Source organism: Camelina sativa, chromosome 6 (assembly GCF_030686135.1).
Source record: "Camelina sativa cultivar CO46 ecotype springtype chromosome 6, ASM3068613v1".
Taxonomy (NCBI): domain Eukaryota; kingdom Viridiplantae; phylum Streptophyta; class Magnoliopsida; order Brassicales; family Brassicaceae; genus Camelina; species Camelina sativa.
In genome coordinates, this window is record NC_141885.1 from 16,436,894 (window position 1) to 16,446,304 (window position 9,411).

The window sequence follows — 9,411 nt, forward strand, 5'->3', positions numbered from 1 at the left end:
AATTAATAATATGGGACCATCAAAATCTATTAATTTATAGAGTTTTTAATTTCTCAATAAATTAATAATTATTAATTTGTAGAGAAACTTTTTTAATTTGGCAAAAAAAATAAAATTAAGATTTTATTGTTATAACTAATATTTTTATAAAATCTATTACAAGAAAAATAAAAATTATCATATTTTGAAGATAATACTCAAAGATTTTTATATAGTAAAATTATTAAAAATGAATTCTAATACAAATTTTTATGTATATATAAACATATATTTAGATAATTTTATATAATTATCAAAAGTTTATATACTTTCAAGTGTTTCATTTTCTATACATAGATTATCTCACAAATACATTTACAACCTGTCGCAAATGCTAAGACGCATGTCCACTGACACGCTGGCGGGTATGGCTGTTTCTGCGGATACACGTTCACTTGGTTCACTTATTGCGAGATGAATTCGTGCTACAACACACAGACTCTTAACCATCCCATGATTAGGTAATGTTATTTCGAAAATGTTTAATAATAGAAAATAAATTAATTATTCAAATAGTTTGGACTTGTATTAGGTTCAAAGTTGAGTGAAGTTGTTATGTATCATCACCAATATAATTATAATATTTTTATCGAAAAGCTCTTATATCCATTGAGATTTGAACATGTTACCATATCTTATTTATCACATCAATTGACATTTGAACATGTTATTATATCTTATTTATAACACACGATCTTCAAAATATTGTCGTACACACGATCTTCAAAATATTTATATCTACTTGATTTGGTTTCTCTCTTACTCTTTTAAAGCTTAGATCACAACAATTTAAAACTCAATATGAATTTTTCTTTTGAACTTGTTAAATCTTGTTATGCATAATTTGCAACGATGAATCTTGTTTTAAGACTGATTGTAATATCAATTAGTATTGTTTTTTTGTTCTTTCAGTTTCACGCATATTAGACTTCCTGGTTCCGAATTTCCGATTATATACATGAAAGAGGAATTCACAATCACATGTGATCATAATATTGAAAACCAAAAAGGTTGAACTTGTGATATTTCTCGATGAGTCGTATCTTTAAAAAAAATCTATGATTGCCATTTCAATTTCTTTATAAAGAAAAAAACAATTACTCAAAGATAAATAATCATATTGGAAAACATTGCATCATCTATACTTTTTTATTAGTGTTTTCAAAACTAAATTGGCGATAGTAGATTAATTTGTTGAGTCACAAGTTTTTTTATCTTGATAATTTTAAAATCAATTAAGTATTCAAACAAAGTTTTACCAAAAAATAGATTCAAACAATTGATTAATTCTTTAAACGATACACTAAAATAGTGTTTTCTTAAAATCATGTCCCTTAAACAACTTATACACATTTGCTGCCTAAATTATCCGCTTGTTGGGCTTTACCCACGGGCGAGTGCTGTAGAAGAGTAACATATGTTTATATATTGAAAATAAATGATATTTTTAAAAAACCTTCTCAGTTAAAAAAGGTTAAATACGGGAGATAATATATTTTCAAAAAAGATTATTTAAAAAAAATCATTTATATATTGAAAATTAAATAAAGTATAAAAAGAAATTGTAAATATTTTTTTAGTCATTTTTATGTTTGCCCTCTTTTACATAATTACATTATTTTAAACTAAATTATATATATTTTTTTTGGTTTGGGTTCTTTTTTTTACATGTAGTGTAGAGTTTTGAGGGGTAAATGCTTAGTATTCAAAGTTTAATGTTTAGAATTTAATCATTTTGTATATAAAAAAAGTATTACTGAAAATAGACAAAAAGAAAGAATGTTTTTGTATAAAATTATAGTTAAAAGGGTTTTTTTTTGTAAATGTCCCATAGATAATTTTTTTTTCCAAATAACTATGTAGTACAATTTTCTTTTTTTTTTTTTGGTGAGATAGAGGGAACCTAGGCTCTCTGAATTCTATACTAATAAAAAGTAGGAGCTATAAGCTCCTAAAGTCGTCCACATCGGATTTTAAACTTCCAATTGTGATTAGACACTTCACTAATTAACATTTTTTAAATCTCCAGAATTTTCTATATTAAGAATTATTTTAAACAACTAATCAGGATTTCACATGTCATTCATTAACATTTTTTAAATTTCTAGAATTTTTTAGAAACAGGAAAATTTTAAATTTATGGAAATAAAAGAACTATGCACAATATCCCACAGCGGCTAGAAAATTTTTAGACAATGGTTCATAACCAGTATAAATAAGATTAATATGCTTCCAACAATGAATGAGCAGGAAAACTTGATTTATCAGGCGTCCAAGTTTAAAAGTATATTCGGTTTGATCCAGTTTTTTATTTGATCAAACTAAAACTTTAGAAAGTTTCAAAAAAAAAATTATAATTTTTAAAATTTTAAAAGTTTTAATATTATAAATATTGAAACTTTTAAAAGTTCTTAGCTTTTAAAAAGTTTTTAAATATTATAATTTTTAATTTTAAAAGTTTAATATATTATAAATATTGAAACTTTTTAAAAGTTTAAATATTATAAATATTGAAACTTTTAAAAGTTCTTAGCTTTTAAAAAGTTTTTAAATATTATAATTTTAAAATTTTAAAATAAATATTTGAAACTTTTTAAAAGGTTCAAAATTTATATTTCGAAACCTTTTAAAAGTTTAAAATATTATAAATATTTATGTAAAACATAAATTATCTTATTTATCTACGTTTGTGCTTTTTATTTATTATGAGCTGTAAAACATATTTTTGTGTATGATTTTATAGATAAGTTGATATTTTTCATTAATTTTTAATTTTTATCTTATTTTTTATTTTTATGAGAAAAGAAATGATATTGTTCTTGGAGTTTGATGGATTAACAAGTTGTGTGGTAGTCTAAAAAAAGTTTTTTAGTGGAAGAAAGTGAAGAAGTCGACGAGGACGAAGAAGAAAAAGAGTATAGCGAAGAACCAGACAGTAAAAGTAATGATGTCGATTACCACAAAATTTGACAATATAAATGACAAGAAAGAATATGAAAAATAAGAAAACATTGAATAATAAACACGAAAACATAGGTGGTAACGATCAATTAAATATGAAAACGAGTTAAATTCATGATGATAAAATTGTTTTGTTTTTCTGGTGGTCAAAGAAATGGTTTAGGATATGTGAGGTCATCAGTTTAATTCGCCTCGCCTGGATGTCGAGTTAAATTCATGATTTTTTTTATCAGATTTGATTTTATAACACAACTGATTTTTATATTTCAAAAAATTGTTTATCTGAAATTTAACCTTTTCCTTAATACTAATTCAATTTTTTTATAAGATAATATTTTACTACCGTCATCAATCATATATAGTTTTCATCAAAATATACCCACGCGTAGTGTGGGTTCAAAACCTAGTTTATTAAAAAAGAAAGTACAAACTACAGACACACCCGTCGAGGGCACACAATACAATTCGCATCCTCTGTAAGGATCGAAGACACGCTACTCGGATAAACATCTAACAGCTGCAAACCAAACGGTAAGGAAAATGCATAGCTAGCTAATCCGTCTGCAAGACGATTCGCCTCTCTATACACGTGGATAATACAGACAGACCAGTCCTTTGATAGTAAGCCATAGCACAAATGCACTAGGGGTGACACGGGATGAGTATCCTTGATTCCCGTCTTGAGAAAACCAACCACGAGTGTGGAATCAACTTCCAACTCCAAGCACATAACCCGCCTCTCCCAGGCAATCACCAACCAGTAATAGATGCCCCAAAGCTCAGCCAATGGAGCAGAACAAAAACCAATATTGAAAGCGAACCCGGAAATCCAACGCCCCTCATTATCATGCAAGACCCCACCCGCGGTGGCTAGTCCCGGATTACCCCGGGATGCCCCATCCGTATTCAGTTTCACCCAAACACCTTGCGGTGGAGACCAAGCTATTCCCTGCATCTCCCGCATAACTTGTATACCATTATTGCGGAGTTTAGAATGTGCTTGATAAACTTCACTTGACACATCCTTTACAAACTGCACTCTATCCCGACACTTACCTCTCTCTCCAAACACATTTCCACAACGCCACTTCCATCCCCACCAAGCTGCAATGCCAAACATTGTAGCCCAAGGAACATTATACCACAATCCGGTGTCTCCTAGATTCCCATAAACCCACTCCAACAAGGTCTGGCTGAAAAACAGAGCCCTCTTGCTTGGTTGAACTATCCGATTCCAGACACCTGACATCGCTGGGCAATCGCGTAGTACATGCATAATGGTTTCTTCTCCACTTTTACAAACCTGACAAATCCCCGAGTCACTCAAATGTCGTCGTTGCCTTTCAGAGTTCTTCATAATTACTTGACTAGTCGTCAACCTTAAGAAAACCCTCACCCTTTCTTGTATAGTCGCCTTCCAAAGTTTTCCAAAAAATAGATCCATATGCGGTCTGTAAGAGCCATCCCGGGTTAAAAATGAATACGCAGAACTCACAAAGAAAGAACCATCTGCACTTGCCCCCATGCCACCATGTCCTTTACTCCGGTCATATTATCAATCACCACAGAAAACAACCGAATCATTGTGAACCTCGAAACGAACGGTCCAATCCTTTGTTGATCCCAACCCAAGCCATCAATCCAAAGATCACAAACACACAGATCAACAAGATCTGTTGGTATATCCCGTATCGCCCCATTCATAAGTGGTTCCTCCTCGAGCCACTTATCGCTCCAGAATTTAACAGATTTCCCAGCCCCAATAACCCATCGCATCCCGGGAAACACTACATCCCTCAAACCCACTCCTACATTCCGCCATGTAGCAGACCATGTGCTCTTAACCATAGCCCAGGAAACATCATGCTGCTCACCCACCTTATACTTACATCGAAGCACACATGCCCACAAGCTCTCTTGATCATGTATGATCCGCCAACCAAGCTTAGCTATCAATGCTTTGTTCATCACTGCCGCAGATTTAATTCCTAAGCCACCAGAAGCTCTTGGCAAACAAACTTTCTCCCATGCTACAAGATGTTGTTTCTTCTTCTCCACTGTACTCCCCCAAAGGAACGCGCGAGATACCTTATCCAACTTAGTCAAAATAGAAGCTGGAAGCATGATTGAACTCATGGAATGAACCGGTGTCGAGGTTAGCACCAATCTGGTTAAAGTAACCCTACCTGCTAAACTTAACATACGTCCTTTCCACCCCGACAACTTGGTTGACACACGCTCCAAAACATCACTGTAAGTGTCCTTATTCATACACTTATGTAACACTGGCATACCTAAGTATTTACCAAGATTTCTGGTGCTCTTTATCCCACTCTCCTCACTGATCAATCTCCCCAGATCACGACTCACATTCTCTGAGAAAAAGATTTGAGACTTCTCCAGGCTTACTTTTTGCCCTGAGGAGACACAAAAAGTTTCCAACACTCTCCTGATAACTTGTATCTGAGCAACAGAGGCTTTTGCAAATAATATAAGATCATCCGCGAAACACAAATGAGATAGCTTTGGTCCTTCCCGTGATAAGGATATTGGTTTCCACTCCTTAGACTCAATGGACTTACTTATCTGGTGACAAAGCCTCTCAAGGCAAAGGACAAAGAGATAAGGGGACAAAGGGTCTCCCTGTCTCAAGCCTCGTGCCGGTTGAAACTCTACAATTCTCTCCCCATTCAGTAACAGACTCATCGAAGGTCCCGAGACACAAGGCATAATCCAGCCAATCCATTTTTCTGGGAACCTAGCTACCCGTAAAGTGTCTTCCAGGAAGTCCCATCTAACTCTATCATACGCCTTCCTTCCTTTCTTACGTCGCATCGACTACACTGCTTCCTGAACAATAACGATATTATATGTGCTTAACCTGCCAGGGATGAAACTCGACTGAGCTGGTCCTATCAAAAGAGGCATCAAATTCTTCAACCGTGTTACCATGGTCTTTGTAATGGTTTTAAACAAAACATTACAAAGACTTATAGGCCTAAACTGCATCACACTCTCCGGCTTCAAAACCTTAGCAATTAGGACCACCAAAGCGTCATTTGTGTGTTCTGGCAACACTCCTGACTCAAAAAAGTGTAAGACAAACCTACTCACTAACACCCCAACCACATCCCAACTCTCCTGGTAGAAGACCGGCTGGAAACCATCAGGGCCCGAAGAATTATACTTGCCCATACTTCTAACTGCGGCTTCAACCTCCACTTGAGAAAAAGGCTTATCCAAAAACCGCAAATCTGACCCTGAGAGCGGCATAAAAACCTCAGTAGGGAGTTTCCCGACAACCTGGTCAACATCATCCAACGAATATAAACGTTGATAGTAGGCCACCACCATTTCCTCAAGAGCTCGTGGATCTGAGATCCACTGACCATTCTCATCCTTAAGCATTTCAATCCGGTTGCGACTTCTTCTAATAATTGTGGACGTATGAAAATACTTGGTATTCCTGTCACCAAGAGCAATCAACTGCTCTCTAGACTTTTGAAACCAAATCATCTCCTCCTGCTCCAACACCACATAAAACTCCTTCAAGAGCTCCATCTCTCTAACCAATAAAGCATCCGACTGTTGCAGCTCAAGCTGATCCTGAATCCTTTTCAATTCTGATAGAAGTACCTCCTTCTTACGCTGAACGTATCCAAACACGTCTCTGTTCCACCTCTTTATTTTCCTCTACAAAGTTCTCAAAGCCACTGGAGTGGAAACCTCATTATCCCAAACTTTCATGCTGCATCCATGCCGCTTCAAAGCGAAACGGTCGCCTTCGAGGGTCCCCCTTCACCATCGGACTCAACTCGAGGTAAAGCGGAGCATGAACGAGGAGAAGAAAGGTAGATGCGTAACTGTTGCCTCTTGACACTTTAACCGCGTAGTCGCACAACATAATACCCGAGCAAGCCTCTTAGCCACATTCATTGACTTCTCATCCCCATCTCCAAGTAAATTTACCTCCCTTAAAACCCATATCGAGTAAAGAGAGGTCATTTATCCACTCACGAAAAGTCAATGAATCCACAGACAGTGCTCCATTTCCCCCCGATCGCTCATCCAATCTCACAATGGTATTAAAATCTCCTCCAACAATAATAGGACCGGATATGTTCTGAATCTCATAACGGAGCATAAACAACAAAAAGATGAACACTTCCACCATCCTTGTCCAATCTAGCATAAATAAATTGATCAGAAGTCTTCAAAACCTCGACCTCACCAACCGCTGACCGCCATAGAAGCCATATCCCACCATTCTGACACGTTGAATCGACCTTGACATACTTATCGAAACCGAGCCCCTGACATATCCTCTGTGCTCGATCACCACTCACATGAGTCTCAAACAATGCCAACACATCGGTCTTAAATCGTTTCAGCATATACCGAATAGCCCTCCGAAAATTGGGTTTGTTCGCCCCCCCCCCCCCCCGAGAATTCCAAAGTATGCAATCCATTAAAGCTTGATAACAAGAGTATCGACTTACCGGGGCAACCTGTTATGCCCTTTCTCCACCCACATCTTCCTCCGGCAAGCCAACCAGAGGATCCACCATTGGTCGAGGCTGAATAGACGCGTCCAACACCATCGTCGTCATCGGCTCATCAATCTGCCCCTCCGCATCAAAACAACCGCCTGGTCGACCCACACCATCTCTCTCAACACGTAAACGTTTTCCCGACTCCGACATATCTACGACACCCCTCGTCGGACCATAAACCAATCCCCTGACGGGCCTATTAGAAAAAGGCTTAGCTTTAGGCCCATTAGACACTTTAGAGGTAAACCATCCATTTCGTTTCTCCTTAGGCCCATCACGTGCAAGCCCTTTTCCTTTTTGCATTGGCCCATTCCCAATCCGAGGATTCCCTTGCACCTCACGTCTTACTTCAAACAACTGATTAGAAACCGGAATGTTTTCCTTATCGACCATATGATCAATATCCCCCGCAATCACTGGAGAATCACTCAAGCTTCCAAATTTATTAGTAACCATGATATTCACGGGATCATCATTAATTAGGGTCATTTCCCGATCATTGACCAACTTACCCCTACCCTCACCAGCCACAAGCGTAACCATCCCCGGCGGTGGAGTCGACCTTCTATTCTGCCTCCGCACCGGCGTGAACCCCTCATCTCCTCGATGCTCACCCGACATACTCAATCATGTATCAGCAATCTGCTGTGGCTTTTCCACTGGCTGTGCCACACTTTTACGAGGGCAGATATGCACAACATGACCAAACATGCCACAAAGAGAACAAATATTTGTCAACCATTCATATGATACAAAATACTGCTCCCCATTGATCATTATTGTCCCCTTAAATGGCCGCTTCAAATTAAGTTCCACACAGATGCGAGCAAAACGTCATCTCTCAAAGTTCAGGGTAGTGAGATCCACCTTAATCGGTTTCCCCAGACCCTTCGCAATGCTCATTAAAAGAGCCTTATGGTAGAAACTAATCGGAATATTCGACAAACGAATCCACACCAGAGTGGTCATGATCTCATCAACTAAAGGATCAAACTCCGGCGTCCATGCCTGTACCATGAGGTAACTCCCAAACGCACGCCATGGTCCACCAGTAAGTGCGAACAAGTATTCATCTTCTAGCTCAAAACGGACCATGAAGAACAAGTATTCATGTAGTACAAATTTAATACAAGTCAAAATAAATCTTTTGATCAAAGATTTTATTTTCAGATAATCAACATATTTATAATTATTCATCAAAATGTTAATTAGACACTGACCAAGATGTAAAATATTAAAATTATGATAACTAATGATAAATATGTTGACTATCTAAAAATAAAATCTTTACTCAAAATATTTACTTTGACTTGTTTTAATTTGTAGTGCATAATTGCCTAATGACATATGTAATTATCTATCATTTACAATACACTGACCAGTGGATAACTATGAACCTGTGCATATATATAATCATTTTGTATATAGAAAAAAGTATTACTGAAAATGAAAATAGACAAAAAGAAAGAATGTTTTTGTAAAAAGGTATAGTTAAAAGAGTTTTTTTTAAATGTCACATAGATAATATATATTTAATTTTTCGAAATAACTTTGTACTACAAATTTAATACAAGTCAAAAGTAAATCTTTTGATCAAAGATTTTATTTTCAGATAATCAACAAATTTATAATTCGTCATCAAAATGTTAATTAGACACTGACCAAGATGTAAAATGTTAAATTTTGATAACTACTGATATATATGTTGACTATATAAAAATAAAATCTTTGATCAAAATATTTACTTTGACTTGTTTTAAATTTGTAGTGCAAAATATCTATCATTTTACAGTACATTGACCGGTGGATAACTATGAACCTGTGCACATATATATATAGAATCATGCATTACTCATCC